General features: G+C 52.1%; 1 long non-coding RNA gene across 2 annotated transcripts in view; it reads left to right on the top strand.

Moving 5' to 3' along the window:
* LOC120615983 (uncharacterized) overlaps nt 1-7864 on the top strand; it is a 9707-nt gene extending 1843 nt beyond the window's left edge. Inside the window, exons 2-4 of one of the 2 annotated variants that reach the window (XR_005656413.1) lie at nt 6039-6063; nt 6336-6439; nt 6561-7864. This is a non-coding gene — a long non-coding RNA (uncharacterized LOC120615983). Of the gene's footprint in view, nt 1-637; nt 6064-6335; nt 6440-6560 lie in introns of those variants that run through there. The other variant, XR_005656412.1, reaches the window with a different exon arrangement.
* Nucleotides 7865-18256: the final 10392 nt, after the last annotated feature.

Here is an 18256-nt window from a genome sequence, read left to right as displayed (position 1 = left end):
GGGTCTCGTCGGGCCTCCCAGGGCTGTGGTGGCTGTTGGGTCCCACCCCGAGGTGTCGTGGGTCCTGGCAGTCAGGACGGGCCGGCCGAAAACGGTGATGAAATCCTGAGCTAGCTCTGGGGGTCAGGGGGGTCAGCAGGACAGGGGGTGGGGAGGCCCACCACTGAGTGTGGGGGTGGTTCAGGGGACGGGGGGCCAGAGAATGCATGTGCTCAGGTCTCGTCCTGTCTTAGAGGCCGTAGGCTGGTCATTCTTAGCTCTGTGACTCCGTCGGACAGGAGTCGATGGCCACCAGGCCCACACAGGGGAGGACGCAGCCTCCGGATGTGACAGCTGGACCGCTGATGCCCAGTCTCAGCACTGTGGGGGGACGTCTGATGGCCAGGGCGCTAGTAGCGGGCACACGGTCACACGCCGCTCCACGGCGGGGACGCATGACCGTGCGGGCTCCCTGGGGTCCGCCCGCACTCGCCGGCAGGGCACAGCCCGCGGCCGTCATGGGCGTGCTGGACTTGTACGCGGTGGCAGCCGGGCAGGCTCGAGCACGCCAGCCTCGCCGCAGACTGGGCAGAGGGGATTTTCGGCTCCACGATAACCGCACGGCACCCCCGTCGGCGCCTGTCGCTGGCTCGCGTCTGCTCGCGCCCCGGCCTGGATTCTTTCGTTTGTTGCTCTAGGTGGCGACAACGAAGGGCCCACACGTCCCCCTAATCTCAGAGCATTGGGGGTCAGCCCGTTCCCGAACGGGCACCGCGTGCAGTGCGGAGGCCGCCACAGGGCATCGCGTTGTTCATTCTCTCGTCCGTTCTCTGTGCTGAAGCTGGGGCGGCCGATCACTCCTCTCTCGCCCGCCCCGGGAGTGGACAGGTGGCCGCTGAGAAGCCAGTCCCGTCTGATCCCGTGTTCGCGGGCCACAGACCTGGCCGGGAGATGCGTGTGGACCGGATGCTCGCGGGGCGTGCCAGCCCAGCCGGGGTCTCTGTGGGGCCACAGTCCCTGCTGGCCACGGCTCTCCTTCCTTGGTGGCCACAGCGTCTCATACCCTGCCCCCCCCGAGCAGTCGGGTGTGGCCAACGGGATGTGAGCAGAAGTGACGTGGGGCATGTGGGACACGTCCCGCCCTGACCGGTCGGTGTCCCCATGCAGGCCAGCCGTCTCCTGATCAGTGGCCGGGGGCCCGGAGCCCTGGACCTCCTGCCGAGGGAGCATCGTCCGCGCCCCGTGAACGAGAAACAGACCCGGGGCCTGCGTGAGAGCCGGTGTGCTTGTCACAGCAGCTGGCGTCACGTACCACGCGGGAACATTTTCTTTTTTTAAATTTATCTTTCAGTACGGTTGACGTGCAGTATTATGTTAGTTTCCTGTGCACAGCATGGTGCTGAGACATTTGCACACTTACGAAGCCATCCCTGGTGAGTCTGGCACCCTCCCAGCACCACCTGGTACACTGACGACGGAGTGACCGCTGTGTTCCCTGTGCTGGACTTGCATCCCGTGCCGTCCCTCTAGCTGGCAGTTTGTAGAGCGAGTTTTCTGTTCAGATTTGGGACGAGCGGTGGGAGCAGAGTCCACCCGTAGGGGCGTTGTCCAGGGTGCTTGGCGGCCTGGCACAGGTGACACCAGGGCAGGGCTGTCCCCTGAGGTGCCCCTCTGCTGAGACGCCGTGTTCGGGCTGGAGGCCTGTGCTCCGTGCAGCCCCTGCCTGGGGCCCGGCCCCGGCTTTGCCACCGATGGAGTCTGGTGTCACCGCTTCTGCTCAGAAACCCAGCTCGCTCACGGGACTCGGCCCCACCTTCCCGGGCCTGTCTCTGCCCGCGGATGCTTTCCGGCCAAGTGATGACCAGGCCCGGCCGTTTGGACTGTTGCGAGTTCACAAGACACGTCCGTGGAGGCCTTGCCAAGGGCGTGCCGCCCCGCGATGCGGGGGGAGTGGGCGGCCGGCCTGGCCGAGGACGAAGCGTACGTAAACATTTTCCCCACTGATAGTGAGTGTGCTAGGCAGAGGCCTGGGGTGCGGGCCGCAGACCGACTCTGGCATTCTTGTGCAAGAAGGAAATTTCTGGAAGGGTGTTGGCGGTTCACAGAACCACCCGGGGGCCAGAGGGTCAGACGCGGAAAAGAGAAACGGCTGAGAGGGCCGGGGAAGCCTGCGCCCAGGAACCCCAGCTGAAGCCGGGGTGCGACGTGGGTCCGTCCGTCACGTGCTCAGTGCCAAAGCTGGGAGAGGCCCGTGTCCATAAGGGCACATCCCGGCTCCCCCAGATTGTGCCGAGGTGGGAGGGGGCGTCTTGTCCCCTTCGGCTTCCAGATCAGGTAGCAATGTCGTCGTCTGCTGGGCCCATGGGCAATGACAGACCCCTCCAAAGAAGTGCAAAATAAAGGCTTATTTCTTTCGGTGTCAGAGTCCAGGGCAGGGGTCCCCTGCAGGCGACGCCCTCCACGTTCCCGGGAGATGGACCCCTCCAGCTGAGGCTCCAGCGCGTCTCAGGGTCTTCTGTGTCCAGGAGGTGCCCCCAGTGCATCTTAAGGACCCGTCCTGATGGGAACAGGAGGGGATGGTGACCAGGGTCACATGGGCTCACATTCCCAGAACTAGTGACAAGGCTAATGTAACCTCGGGGGGTCCGGGTCACGGGCACAGAGGCTGCAGGGGAGCCTGACAGGCCTGCCGGGCGCTTCCAGGCGGAGCGGGTGGTTGGCCTCTGTGAGCCCCCGGGGCTGGACACGCATGTGGGGCCCTGGGAACACAGTCCTTCCTTAAGCTCCGAGGAGACGGAGAGGGTACCTGTGCATCAGGCGCTCTGCAAATGTAAGCTTACTTGATCCTCGGCTCCGACCCTTTGGAGTAGATAACTATGCTTTCTGCTTTCCGTTTCAGAGCCATCGGCCACAAGGGGCTTATTTAGTGACTGAGTGACAGAGATGGGATTGGTGCCGGCTCCATTCCAGCAAATGCCCGATGGAGGGTCCCCGAGCCCCACCCTGACCCGAAACAGACTCCCCCTCTCCCCAGGAGGGTTTGGGCCATCTCCAGTTCGGATCAAGATAACCCGTGGGCAGTACGAGTCAGGGCTGGGTGTCAGGAGGCTGAGTTTCCCCATGGGGAGGGGAGTTTTGGGAAAAGCTGGAAGCCTGGGAGGGAGGGGGAATAACCCGGCTCAGATGTGAGCGGTTCCCATCGCCAAATATTTCCCTAATTGCGAAAAAGAAAAGCGACGAAGGGAACGCCAAGAGAATGAGCACGATCTTGCTAGGCGTCGGCCCTTTTGGCAAAGCGAATGTGTCTGTAATCACTTTTGAAAAGATAGGAGAGGACCCGCCTTGCACAGCGATCCTTAGGGCTACGGCTGGCTCCCTGTCTGTGTCTTCAGAGACGCTCATCTTAAAGGGAGCCGCCTTAGCCAAGGTGCCGACTGTGCCTGCTAACTGCATTCCATTATGAATCCGGGCAACATTTAGCACCTCGAGGAGATGCTAAACCGTGGAGAAGGGTGAAAGTAGAAATAGTCTTTTTTTTTTTCCCTGAGCTTGGGAAGGAATGGTTCGGTGTTCACCGAACAGCGATAGAATCACGGTGACTCGAGAGGTCCAAGGACCCCGCTGGTTTGTAGGTCCGGCAAGACTCCCCCGAGGCACGTCACTCTAGTCAAAACGTCAGGTCAGGACCTTGGGATGGGGACAGGGTGGTGCCCTGTGCCTGCCGCCCCTTCAGGCGCTTAGACACCTGTCACCGTCTTTGCTCCAGGTGGTATTAATATGTTCTTGTGGAATCCCTTTCGTAAATCTCTCCACAGAGATAGAAAACTAATAGGTCTCGGGCCTCACTGGGCCTGCATCTTCTCAGAATATCCGAATTCGCCGTCACTGTTGAAAAATCGAAAGGTTTTGCACGGAAGTTAGAATGGGGAGCTTCTCCAGAAAACCCAACAAAAACGAGAAGCTCTTGCAAAACGGAGCCCCCGTTTCTGCTCGGCAGAAGGGACTATACCCCTAGATGCGCACGCAAACCCGCTCGGCCTCCAGGGCAGGTGGCGACGACTTCCTGGCTGCCAACCGCTGCCTCTCTCTCCGTCACTCCGCGGGACCCGGTCAGCCCTCAGGCTGGTCCTCACCGGCAGCCTTTTGCTCACGGTCCCACAGCGAGTGAGCGTTCGCTCTGCTGGCATCTGGGGTCGTTGGGTTTGGTAATTCCAGCCGCACCGGGGTGTGCGTCCAGGAAAATCGTGGCTTTGATTTGCATTTTCCTAATGACTAATGATGAGCCATCGGTCATGTGCTTATTGGCCATTTGCAAGGCTTGTATTTGAAACGTCAGTGTCCCAAAAAATGACTTCGAGCCCTGGCTGGGCCAGCTTCCTCCTGCCTCCCAGACCCAGCCTCCTCTCCCCGCTCTGGGACACCAGCCTCGGAGGACACAGGATGCGTTGTGGGCGCCGTCTCTGTGGGTCAGCTCCTTTTCACACGGAGCACAGGGAAAAACGCAACGTCGAGCATTTGAGCCTCATTTTGGTTTTCCATCAGGTGACTCCAGGCTTTGTGCCCGTCCTGGGGACAGAGTAAGGTAGAGACCTCAGGTACACAAATAGATGGGGAAAGGTGAGGGGGGCCTGGGAACGACATAGCAAAGCACCCCGCAGCTGTCAGTGCCCTGGGTGCTGCTGGGCTTGTTATTAACCGAGCCCCTCTGAGAATCCCACGCCCACCGCCCACCCAAGCATCCCAGGCTCCTTCCTCCTGCAGACAGTTTACGGTGAAGCTGAGACGCCCTGGGGCTCACGTTGTTTGCCCGAGCCGCTGACCACCTGCGCCTTCTGGGGTCCGTGCTCCTGGTGCCCGTGGGTCCATCCTGTCTTTCCAGCAAGACCGTGGCCGGCAGCTCGGGCGTCACCAGCGTATTAATCTGTGTCCATTCTAGCTCCCAGCTTTGTACCGTTCTCGAGTGACGAGCTCCGGCCAGGGCTCCCCTGGCAGCCGGAAGGAGGGGCTTGAGCCTTTCCAAACTCAGGCTAGTTTCTCACCAAAGGCGGACGGTCCAGCGGGGCCGCTGACGTCCCCCAAACAAGCAGTTATTCATCCGAAGGAGCTCAGGCTAAATATAGAAGTAAGTAGGGGTCAGGAGCCTGCGAACGCACAGCAGCCTGTCATCGGCGACTTGGAAGGCCTCAGGCTGGCAAAGAATAGTCTTTGTTTTTCGCTTCTGAGCGAAAGTAGCGGCTTCATCTGGTTTATGTGGTTTGGGAGGAGAAAATGGGTCTTTGCCATTGACCTGACTCAGATTCTTGAACGCCGTGAGGGCGGATTCTGTATATTTAGAAAAACAAAAGAGGAGTAAAGAACGGAATCCGTAACGGTGAACGGCGCGACAAGCCGCCTTCTCTGACGTGCGCCCCGAACATTTCTGGAACAGGGCTCCCACCAAGTCGCGTGGGGTCCGTCCTCATGAACGCGTGGAACGCCACGTGCAAGGCCCTCTGTGACTTCCGGCCTGGCCCTCGTCTCCCAGAGGCCCCTTCCCTTCTCGCCTCCCTCTGCCCTTTCGGGGTTCCCCCTCGGCCTCTACGCACATTCGTAGGTACCCGGAGAAAGCACGGGCGTGCGCGCCTCGCTTCCCCTGGTGGCTCCGTGCCGTGGTTCTTCCTGCGCCGCGTCTCGGAGACCCCCCGGGTGAGTGGCCCTCGGCCCTGGCCGCGTCTGTAGCTGCTGCCCGGCACGGCAAAGCGGGCACGCACGTGTTCTGCATCTGGGGGCCACCGGCGTCTTCACGGTTTGGCCGCTTGCTTCCGAGGCCAGGAATGAGTAATCTCGGATTTCTATCTTAAGCCTCCTAAAACCCCTATCATTTTGAGGATTTTCCCGTAAGAATCTGTAGTAAGTCTGAGTTCCTTTTGGGGAAAAATGGTGGTACTGCCCCCCGCCCTCCGTGAGGCCCCTTTTTCTCCTATGTGTTCATTTCCCTAATTTAATTCATTGCTATTCTGTCTCCCATTCTTTGATGACTGAAATGAAAACGATCACCATTTCTCTGTGATGCTGATCAGAAATGGGTCTGAAGACATCGTCACAGTGAGTCAGAGAGGGTCTCTGTTCCTGGGACCCCGAGACCCACGGGGAGGGTCTCAGTACAGACACCGCTGGGGGAGGGGACGAAGCCTGAGGCCCCGGATCTGGCTGCGCCTGCGACCAGAAATCACTGTGCGCCTTTTCCTGGGGGCCCAGAGCATCGTCCTTCTGTTTCCGTCACATGGGGGGGCAGGGGGGGCCGTGGAGATGGCCCTCACCTGAGAGCGTCAGCGTCAGATTTGTCATGCTCGTGACACGTTTTTTTCTGATTTCAGCATCTTCCACCGGCCTCTGTCTTCCTCCTTGGTGCTCTGCCTGTTCCCCTTGCTGCTTATTTTAACCTCGCAAAAGACCACGGAAGTCAACAGCCTGGACACAGGTAGAGTCAGCGCTTGTCTGACTGCATAATGGTTACTATGTGCGTTAGTGCGTATTTGACTTCGGTGGCATGGCTACCTCTCCCTGCCCCCCAAACCTAGCGGAAATTATTTTCCATGCAGCTCTAGTCAAACGTACTTGGCGAGAAACTTCGGCATTCTGGGAAAGGAACATATGGAGAAGCTTCGCCGCCTTCTCAGGGCACAAACGTGTCCTTGCGTCCATCGCTCTCCCGTCCCTGCCACGACTTTGCATCTAAGTGACTCTACATCATATTTTCCCCCTTCGATAAATTTTAAAACATGCCTCCCGTAAATGGCTGTAAACAATTTCGCCGGGCATCGATTTCATTTTCTCGTTCCACACGGACTCGCGGATTTAAAATTCTTTGTTAAGGCGCCTCGGACTCTCTTTCGAGCAGAGCGAAGCGTGTGCCACGACCTCTCTCTTAATGAGAGTGCTGCTGGGCACACCGGCTGGCTGTTTATTTCCACGCTCTATTATTGTGGCAAACGAGAGCCACAATAATAGCGGTTGAAAGGCTCACGCAGAGATGGAACAGGAGGGCTGTTTTTAGCTGGGTTAAAGAAAGAAGCGTCCCGAAACATTCCCTTGAGAGGAAGATGCTGCGAGACCGGGCAGGTTTCCAAAGCCTTCAAATTGTCACACAGGAGATTGCAATGACCCTTAATCCCTTCGGTGGTGCGCGTGAATGTGAGCCTGTGTGTGTGTGTGTCTGAGATTATTGAGCGAGAAAGAACGAGTTAAAGGCGACCACGAGTTGCGATGACTCGTATTTTTGTGCACCAGGAGAATGCAATATCGAGGTAGTGGTCGCCTTGAAAAGTGTACATTTCTTTTTCATAAACTATCTTTCTTTTGGAATATTGAGGACATGGAGAGGTTGCACAGTGGTTGGGGACATGATTCTGGATTGAATCTTTACTCCCCTCCTCAGAAAATGTTTGGGGAACTTATGTTAACTCCTTGGGCTTCAGTTTGTTGGTGTGCAGAGCAGGGATTCAAAATAGCATAGATCTCACCAGGGTTATGTAAAGGTTCGGTGAAATACTGCAGGTGAGCAGTTAGAACGGGGTCTACACACGGTTCCTGTTCTGTAAGTGTCTGCTTTGAGGATGATGGTGGAGGTGATGATGATGATGATGGTGGTGATGCGGTGGTGATGGTGGTGATGGTGATGATGATCACAACAAAGAAGGGTAACAATCTACTCCACCAAGACTTTGCACTATCTGGTAGCTGGCCGATCAAGGAACTCCTCGTTACGAGTACAGAGACAAAAAGTCTAAGAGCAAATAAAACATATGCTTATTTTTAAAAATCACACAAAAGTCATGGTTTTGGGTGTATTTTCTCATTTTCCAGAATGAGTGACAACTTCGTCACTCCGCCACCTCTTCTGGCACCAGGGGTCTTGGATTCTCATTGCCTCTGGATGTTCGCTCTGGCAGCGCTGTGGCTTCAAGGTTATTTTCCTTCTCAAGGAAGACAGACGGGCTGAGACACAGTGATGTTTGGGGAGCAGGGCTCCACGCGAGGTCCCCACATATGTCATGGCCATCCTCGTAGGTCTGAGTTAGATGTGTGACAGTCAGTAAATGTCAATTTGCTTTCCTGGTTTAGAATCCGTGGTTTATTTTTCCCACACAACATCCTTCCCAGTGCTTTGTCCTCGGAAGTACTTTATCGTGACTTTGATTTTGGAAAATTTTTTCTGAAATTGTCCGTGTATAGACTGGGAAAACTTTGCCCTAGAATATACTCCAGGTTTGGCTGGTCCGCTGTCCCCCAGTACAGGATATGGTTTGGAACCTAAACCCAATGCCCTCAGAAGAATATACTGTTCAGTAATTCAATATCATTAATTTAAATAGATTAGAAATGGTATTTTCTACATTTATGATTATTACTTGGCATCCTCTTCGTCTGATAACCTCTGAATACACGTGCAAGGGAAATTTTTTAAACAAGGATCGTTCCTGCCATTATAGGGATAATCTGACAAAGGGCTGGAAAAGAATGAGCAAACACTGATACCCACGCAGCCAACAACTTGTCATCGTTACGTGTAGACAAAAAGATGAGTTCAGGGCATACACACTGTGTCCTTGCAAACATTCTTCACATTCTGCGTTATACAATTTTTTAAGTGGGTTTTATAGACATCCAAAATGTAGGGTCGAGGAAATGAAGGGATCCAGACCGAGACACAGTCACTCTGGGTGTCTGACTTCTGTGACATAGCTTATCCGACTGGTTAGCAACTGAAAATATCCAATAATTAGCATCGCTCATCACTTGTCATGTGTCCTACTGTCCCTTTTGCCACCGGGCACGATTTCAGATGTACAATCTGAGCATCCGCCTCATACACCCCATATCCCTGACACCCCAAACCTACACACACACACACACACACACACACACACACACACACAGGTGGGAGCCTTTGGTCTTCGAAACCACCTCCCCAAACCCTCGTCAGCGAAACAATGCCAGTTACACCATCTTTTTGTCCCCCTTATGATGAGAGATGTGTCAGATCCGCTAAGGAGCCGACGGCATTCATCACTTCATTTTAGAAACAGCATGATGGGGGACGACTCATATCCTCTGGAATTTTTAGTGGCTCTAACTCTTTACGGGAAACGAGGCCACCCGGGAATGAAGTGTGACAGCTGGGAGTTCGGTAATGCTTCCTCCCGGGATCTACCAAGGGTTTTAGGGCCGGCGAGACACAGGGATCTCTTAGCTATATTATCAAGTCGACGCCATGACAAATTGTCTTTTCCGCTTTTTTTAAAAATGAAAGGGTTGTCATTAGGATAAAGTGAGAGATAAAAAAAGCCACTGCTGATGACATTCCTACCAGCCAGAAAGGGAGGGTTTTAATGAGTCCATTCCCCTCCCCCTTGTCACACCTATTGGCTGAACCGCTTCTAATCTGCTGTTTCTAATCTTCTCATCTCTGGGTGAGGTCACTGAAAAGCAGAGTTTGGTTGGGATTCGAAGACTCCAAGATTCATATGGGGACTTTTCAGAAGGAAAGATAAACGATAGGCACCTTTTTCTTCTGGAAAGAGTCCTGATAGCTGGGCAAGGAAGACAAACGGAGGGTCCTTCCTCCTCCTCCTCGTTGTTTTTAAGTTTCTTCTAAGGAGTCGACTGCGGCGTAAGCCGCCTCCTTTCCTCGTCTGGTCCAGCTCAGCTGGCAAGAGGGACACATTCCATGGACACTTAGCAAAAACAGCACATTGAAAACAAACAAACATGGGTGAGCCCCACAGGAGGACGCTGGGGACGTGGAGGGCGGTCAAAGGTTCCTTTGTTAAGACTCCAGCCGCTGGGCCGGGCAGCAGCGGGGAGCCACACTGCGGAGACGGCCTCGCCTGGGAAGGCGGGTGAGGAGCGGGGCCGTCCCCCTGCTTCGATTCAGACCAGAAAGACAAGGACGGTTCGAGTCATGTAAACGGTTTCTGAAGTGGTTCTTGCGGGCGACGTGTGACTTCTCAGCACACGTTGGCAGCCCGTGAGGCGGGGTCGCCCAGGGAGGGGGCCGCGATGGGATCTGAGCTGAGACGGGGACACTCCGGGGCTCCCTCCGCCTCAGAGCTGCTCCCGGATCCCGGGTCCCATCCACGTCCCTCTGATGTCCTCGTGGGATGCAGCGGGCCTCCCCGGTGCCCGTGAGGGCGCCTGCCGTCGGCGGGGGTGGGACGCACCCCAGCCTGCTCTGTGGGACGCGGCTGCACGCGGTCCCCATCGAGGCCCACACGGGCCCTGGGATCACAGAGTCACCTTGGGATGCAGGCGTCTATCAGCTCTGAGTTTCCGGCGGGCTCTGGACCCCTCCCCCTGCCGCCAGTCCCCGCCGCCATCGGCCTGCTCCCTTCCAGCTTCTTTCTTCCTGTTAAATCGTGCCGCCTTCTAACCTACTCGGTCGCTCCAACCGAAAACCGGGGCGTCACGCTGGCTTCCGAGTGTCTCCTGGCCCAGGGCCATTCATCACCAAGTGCCACCAGCTTTCTGTCTGAAAGCATCTCTTGAATCTGACCTGCTTCTCTTCGCTCCCACGGCCACCACCCCGTCGAAGCCACCGTGACCACTCGGTTGGATATCGCCCGATGCTTCCAAACTAGATTTCCTGCCTCCCGGGGCGGTGCCCTCCGACAATCTATTATCTCATAGGGCGGCCAGAGCAACCTTTAAAAACGTAGGATGGCTCATGGACTCGCCGCTTCAAAGCCCTACTGCGGGCCCCCGCGCTCCCGGTGCCCAGCCCGGCCCCCCGCGGCTCCGGAGCACTCGGGGTCCCACCTGGAACGTCCCCCTCCCCGGCGCGTTCCAGCCTCTGCTTCTCTGCTTCTCCTGAAGGTCAGGCTCGTTCTCACCTCAGGGACTCCGATGTCCTCGATGTCCTTGATGCCCTCCTCCGCTGGCTCCGTCTTCCCCCCGAGTCTCGCGTGCCGGCTTTCATTAAACCATTTGGGGCTCAGCTCACATGTCACCAGTTCAGCAGGAGCTCCCCCCCCACCCCCAGTCGCAGACGCCAGGGTCTCGGCTCAGCAGCGTTCCATCTTCTGAGCTTTGTTTACTTGTGGCGAGTGTTTCTCCTCCCCGTTCCTTGAGGGCAGCACCTGTTTCTCTCGTGGGACGCTCCATCCCTGGGGCCGAGAAGGTGGGGGGACTGCAGCCGACCGGTGTTTGGCGCCCAGTCTGCTAAGTGGATGGATTTATGGGGTGTGGGTAGGTTGTCCACAGATTGCTGTTGCCATGCAACTCTCTCTCTTTGTGTCTCTCTCTCTTTCTCTATTTATCTATCTCTATCTATCATCTCTCTATCTATCATCTATCTATCTATCTACCTACCTACCTACCTACCTACCTACTTACCTACCTAGTATCTATCTATCGGCCAGTTAGCTTCTGTTTTTCTGGAGAACGCTAACTAATACACTTTCCCTCCCTCCCTCCATCCCACAAATATATATTAAGCCAGAATTCGATTCTATCAAAAGTTGTCATAAGCTATCCTTTATGCTCTGGGAACTAATAATCCAGTAAGAATGTTGAGATAAAGACACAGAACTCGAAATTCAAGGCATAGCTTAGTGGGAGAGGCGCAGACGTGAGACCGGTCGTCCAGAGGCAGGAGCGGGCCAAGCATGGGGAGGGGCCCGGCCGTCCGGGTTCAACGAGCTCTTCTCCTTTTCGTTACTCTTGTCGTCTTGGGTGAGTTATTTGATGGTCTGTGCCCGTTTCCTTCTTTGTAAAATATAGACATGATTCGTGCCTACCCCACAGAATTGTCAGAAATATTAGACAAAATAAGGCATACAAGACACTTAACACGGCGTCTTAATGTTAATATGTAGGGTTGAGGTGGAGGCATTTCATCCTGAATCGGGTAGCATTTGCTTTGGGGTGGAGATGGACGAGGACATCGCCAGCGGAGGCCTGAAAACAGGGGGCAGGAAGAGGCGAGGGCGAGCGGCTGGCGGCAGCTGAAATATTCCGTTGGGGAAAATAGGCAGATGATGACGTTGGGAGGTTATGTGGGGCTGTAATGGGGAGGGACGTGTTAGTGGCCCAATTTTCTCGGGAGAGTCATTCTACGTCACTAAAGCTGTCTAAGCCGAGAAGTTGCCGACACACCTTAATTTCTGCCACAACTGATCTGCTCAGGAATCTTTAGTGACACATAATGGCTTAGCAAAATGCATTTATTTCCTTCTGCTTGATCTGGGTTTATTTCACTCTTTCTTTTACAGGGATGTTTAGGTTATTGACTTGAGACCATTTCTCCTTTTGCTATAAACATCCAGTGCTATAAATTCTCCTCTAAGCACGGCGTTAGCTGCACCTCACGCACTTCAATATGCCGTCGCTTCGTCTTCGCTCTCGCTCCAAATATGTCCTCGTTCACCTTGGCTGTTCCTCTCTTACCTGTGGATTGGTTTGAATTACGTCGTTTAATTTCCAAGCGATTGGAAATTTACTTGATATTTTTCTGTTATTAATTTCCGGTTTGATTTTATGATTTTCAGAGAGCATACTCTGTGTGGTTTTACTTATTTAAGTTTCTAGGATTTGTTTCCTGGATGAGGATGGGATCTGTCTTGCTGAGTGTTTCATGTGCATTTGCGTATTCTGCTGCTGTTGGGCGAAGTGTTCCATAAATGCCAATTAGATCCAGATGTTCGGTCATGTTGTTCATTTCTTCTAAATCCCTTGCTGATTTTCTGTCTCCTAATTCTATCTGGCGCTGAGAACGGAGTGTCGAAGCCTCCATTTCTGGGGATTTGTCTATTTCTCCTTCTAATTCTGTCAGCATTTTCTCCACATGTTTTGAAGCTCTGTAGTTAGGTGCATGCACACTGAGTATTGTTACGTTTTCCTGACTCTTTTATATATGTATTATCCCTCTTTATCTTTGGAAGTTTTCTTTATTCTGAGGTCTATCTTGTCTGACATTAATATAACCGATCCCGATTTTTTTTTTGATTAATGTTTGCCTGGTATTCTCTGACTTATAACGTACCTATATCGTTATGTTTGAAGTCAGTTTCATGCAGACAGCATATACTTACGTCATTATATAAAATCTAATCGGACAATTTCTGTCTTCTAACCGGGGTGTTGCATATAACTTAATTATTGCTAAGTTTGCATTTAAGTCTATCAGAATATTGTTTTGTCTGTGTTTCATTTTTTGTCCCTCTGTTTCCTCTTTCCTGACTGTTTTGGTTTATTGGAGTATACTTTAACATTTCATTTTATTTATTATTTTGGTTTGGACTATACGTCTGCATAGTTTTTTTAGTGGTTACCGTAGGGATGACCAAATACGTTCTCAGCTTTTCGGTCTATTTAGAATCGATGTTTTACTGCTTCTGTTTGAATGTAGACATCTCGTCCCCCTCCAGGTCCCTTTACCCTCCTCTCTTCGTGTGCGGTCGTGTTACGTACCCCGTTGCAGACTCCATCAGTCGGCGTCATCTATGTTTTTACTTCAGGCGTCAAACATGTTTAAAAAAACTTCGGCGGGGAAGAGCAGCGTGTTTACCCATCCGTCTACGCTTTCTGTGCCCTTTCTCCAGTCCCCCGGATCGGAGCCAGCAGAAAGTGAGTGGAGACTGAGAGCTGAAAACCTAATTGTCAATGACTCTGAGTGTTGGATACGGCCACACTGTCCTCTGCGCCGCTTGCAACTTATGGAACATCTTTTGATGAAGCCTGTTTTGAGTCGGACTTTGTGTTTGTTTTTGTTTTCATTAGAAATCGCCTTGATTGATACAGTCTTAAAGGAGGTAGTTCTGGGGAAAGGTACTGTGATAACTTCGTACCTATGGTTTAACCTATGATAGGCTAATACATGACTAAATTGTGGTGACATTCGATTGAAGCTCAAATCCAAATATCTTTATTTTTTCGATTTCTGGTTCGATCACATTTGTAGGGTCTTTAGGAAATTTGGGACTAGAATACGCGTTGGTATAGACTCTCCCAAGGGTAAACTCCTTGACGGGCAGCTCCAGTTTGAAGGTTTTTATGGAGCTTGGCGTTGTTATTCCCGGAGACGCTGGGTACAGTTTAATTAATTGCTAGTTTTGCTGCAGTCACTCGGCACGATTCTCTAAAAGGTGCGAGATAATTGATTGTCTTTTTCTCCGCAGCTGATTTTACTTCTAAATGGCAAAGCACACTGTCTGCTGGATGGCATGTTAATTGCACCATGATAATGGTGGCGGTAATGACTGATGGCGGTCACTTAGTGCCTCGCCATCTGTAAGATCCCAGTTGTTAATGGCTAGCGTTGTTCATTCTTCAGCTGCAGGTAGATGACAGTAAAAGCGGACTTCTAGGTAGGGACCCGGGGACTCTTTATGTGGCTGAGTTCAGAGACAGCATGGGAACCTCTGGACTGAGACATCGTCTAAGACAGCGGTCCCCAGCCTCTGTGGCACCAGAGACCAGTGCTCCTCTGAGCATCTGACGCCCAAGGATCCGAGACGGAGCTGAGGCGGGGTTGCTGGCGCTGGGGAGCGGCTGCAGATCCAGATGAAGCTTCGCTCGCCCGCCGCTCACCTCTTGCTGTGCGGCCCAGTTCTCAATAGGCCAGGGACTGGTACTGGTCTGTGTCCTGGAGGTTGGGGACCTCTGTGCTAGACAATAATCTCCAACTGACGCTGTATGACATGTTGACTCAGGCCTCACCTTGAAACACATCTTAGATCAGGGGCACGTGTAACTGAAACCAGACTCCAGTGGCTTGGCCAAACCGAGGGACAGATATGGCAGCCCCGTGATGTCGCCGGGGGACCACGCTCCTTCTGACCTTTGGCTCTGCCATTCTGAGCCTACAGGACTCTGGGGGCAGGTTTATTTACATATAACTCATAGGTAGAAAAAAAAATCACCCTTTCAGAGTACGATTCTATGAATTTTGACAAACACGTGGAGTCACGTAACCATCACCACAAGATGTAGACTAGGCTCGACGCCCCCCGAAATTTCCCAGGGCCCCTCTGTGTTTAACGTCTCCCTTCGCCCCCACACCGACGTCCTCCGATCTGTCCTCCACTCTGCCGTCTTGTCTGTCCGAGAACGCCCTGTGAGTGACCGGTGAGCCGGCTTTTAAGCTTGGGGTGACAAATCTGACGTTTACGCTGTTGCGTGTGCCGATGTTTTTTCCTTTTTAGAAAAACGGAGCAGTACTCTATTTTACGGATATATCGAGTTTGTCGATCCATCTACCAGTTGACGGGCAGGCGGGGTGCTTCTGGTCCTAGGAGATTATATGACTCGAGCTGCTCCACAGTCTTTCGTGGGAACTCGTTCCGTGTCTCCCGGGTAAGGACCTGGGTGCGGAGTTGCCAGGTCATATGGCGAGTATGGGTTTAGATTTATAAGAAACTGCAAAATTGTATTTCAAGCGGCCAAACTGTTCTTTTCGGTAAGGTTCACATGAGGTCCAGGCCTGGTAGTCACCCCTGGTCTGACAGGGCTGCGATGGTGTGTGTAGCCTCTGGTTTGAATTTGCATTTCCATAACGGCTAAAGTGGGCCATCTTTTCCCGTGCTGATTTTCAGCGATGTGTCTTCTTTGGTGAAATCTCGCCTCGAGATCCTTTGCCCGTTCGTTACTGGTTCGATTCGTTCGATTAAAGTCTTAGAGTCGCATCAAGATCCACGTTTTGCGGATATTTCTCTTTCAGTGTCTTGTCTTCTCATTTTTTTGACACTGTCCTTTGAAGAGCTGAAGTTTTACATTTTGATGAAATCCAATTTCTCATTTTTTTTTTCTTCTCTTATGGTTCGTACTTTTTGTGTCTTTTCTAATGAGCCTCTTTGCCTTACTCAAGGTTACAAAGATTTTCCCCTGTGTTTCTTCTAGGAGTTTTATAGCTTTAGGTTTTATGTCGTGATGGGGTGAGGTGCAGGTCAAGAGGGTTTTGTTTTTCCTCATCTGTGGAGAAGATGAGCATCTCCATGGGGTTCCCTTCGCACTTCTATGGGTCTATTTCTGCATTTTCTCTTCCGTTTTTCCATCTATGTGCATAACTTTTTGCCAATAACACGCTCTTTTGATGACTGTAGCTTGATAGTAAGTCTTGAAATCCGGTATTACAGTTCTCTAACTTTGTACGTAATTTTCAAACTAGTTTCGGCTATTCTAGTTTCTTTGCCTTTTCATTACATTTTAAAATCAGCAAGTAAATACCTACCAAAAATCCTGGTGGGATTTTGATTGGGATTGTATGGCTGGGATTTGAGTGGGGTTATTTGGTATCAAACTGACATCTTAACAAAATTCCATCATTCACCCAAAGAACACAGTGCGCCTTTCCATTTGTCTGAGTGCTCTCTGCACATTTTTATTAGATTGGAGCTTCTTTCATTTTTTGGTGCTATTATAAATGATGCTTTGTATGTATTTTAATTTCTAATATTCGTGGCAAACATATCAAAATACAATCACTTTTTGATGTCGACTTCGTTTCTTGTGATCTTATAAACTCACTTATTAGTTCTAGTAATTTCGTGTACTATAAAGTTCGTCCATTTAAAGTGTTCGGCTCAGTGTTTTTTCGTGTATTCACAGAGTTATGTAAGCATAACCGCAGTCTAATTCTAGGACATTTTCATGATCTCAAGTCCAGATAGCTTTTTTTCATTTGGATTTCCAGTTTAATTCCATTGTGATGAGAGAGCACCCTTCGCAAGATTTTGGTAGTTCATACTTGTTGAGTTTTTTTCCATGGGTCAGAATGTGGTCTATTTTGGTGAATGGTTTTTGTACGCTTAAGAAGGTGTCGTTTTTCTGTATCCGAGTGGAATGCTTTAGAACTGTCATTACCCCAGGTAGGTTGATGGCGTCGGTCAGGACTTCCATATCCTTGGCGATTCTACTTATTCTCGAGGGAGCCATCTCCAGACCCAGCTGTGCTCTGCTTACATCTCCTTTCGATGACGGCACCTGGTATCCGTGCATATTGTGGTCCTTTTGTTGGAGATGTAAACATCTGGGGTTGTCCTGTGTCGCGGAATTCGTCCCGCGATCTGTATGCAGCGACCCTTTCTCCGTGACAATATGCCTGTTCTGAGGTCTACTTTGTTGTGCCGCAAAGCCGCTGCAGGTTTCTGTTGTGTGGTGTTGACACGATCGCTCTTTTCTGACTAGTTACCCTTTTAATCTCGCCGTGTATGTATATTTAAAATGTGTTTCCCGCAGACAGGTTGCGTCTTTCTATTTTGTTCACGTCTGGGAAACTCTGGGTTTTATTTGGCCCGTTCGGATCATCTGAATTCAGTGCAACGACTGCCATGATTGGAATTAAACCAACGTTCTTGCCAATTATTTCCTATTTGCTCCCTGGTTCCTTTGTTCTTCTTTATTCTTCTCTTGGCCGCTTCTGGATTAGTTCGGGATTTGCCGCGCTTCCGTCTTATGTCTTGTTATTAGCTTGGTGCTTATACCTCTGTACTATTTTTCCCCGCGGGTCGTCCTGAGGTTTACCGCACGTTTTTCCCCTGGCGGTTATCAGAAGGGATATCTCTTTAATTAATCACAAACTGCCTTCCAATCGCACGATACCACTTCGGGCATAGACACGCCCGATGGCGCATCCCTCTTCCTCCCTCCCTGCCAGCTTCGTGACATTTTTCGTACACTTCGCTTTTACACACATATGCTAGCAACCCACAGCACCATCTCCTCCGCTGATGAGATGGTGTTATTTTTGACAGCGAGTACAAATAAGAGAAAATATCTTTCCTATTTACCTCGGTCGTAGCCGTGTGCGGATTTCTTCGTTTCTCCGTGTGGACTCGTTTCTCTCGTGCCTTACGGTTCTGTCGCGGGCGGTGCTGGTCCGCTGGTCACGGACTCTCCCCGCGAGCGTTTGTCTGAAATAGTGTTTGTCTCTCAATTTTTATTGCGAGAGAGTTCACACGCCATAAAATTCACTTTTGAGAAGTGTAAAGTGCAGTGATTTTTAAGCCATCACTACCTAACACCGTCATCACCCCGCGGGCAGTGCCTCCCCCTCCGCTGCGGGCCAGCCCTCCGTCTGTGAGAGAGTGCCACCGGCCATGGAGTCCTGGGGTGCCAGGCACCCGCTGCCCCCGGCGCTGAGTGTGTCCGTCGCCGGGTCCGTCGCCGGGCTGTCCTCCGGCTCGTCTGCTCCCGATCTCTGTGATGCTCGTCTTTGCTGCTCTGTGTGTTGAATTTTCTCCTGCTGCCTGGTGATTTCTCCGTCTGGTTTTTAGCAGTTTGGTGGTCATTGGTCCAGGCG

The sequence above is a fragment of the Pteropus medius genome, unplaced genomic scaffold, assembly GCF_902729225.1.
Source record: "Pteropus medius unplaced genomic scaffold, Ma_sr-lr_union100, whole genome shotgun sequence".
Lineage (NCBI taxonomy): Eukaryota > Metazoa > Chordata > Mammalia > Chiroptera > Pteropodidae > Pteropus > Pteropus medius.
The sequence above is the reverse complement of the archived record's forward strand: the minus strand, read 5'-3'. Positions and strand labels throughout refer to the sequence as shown.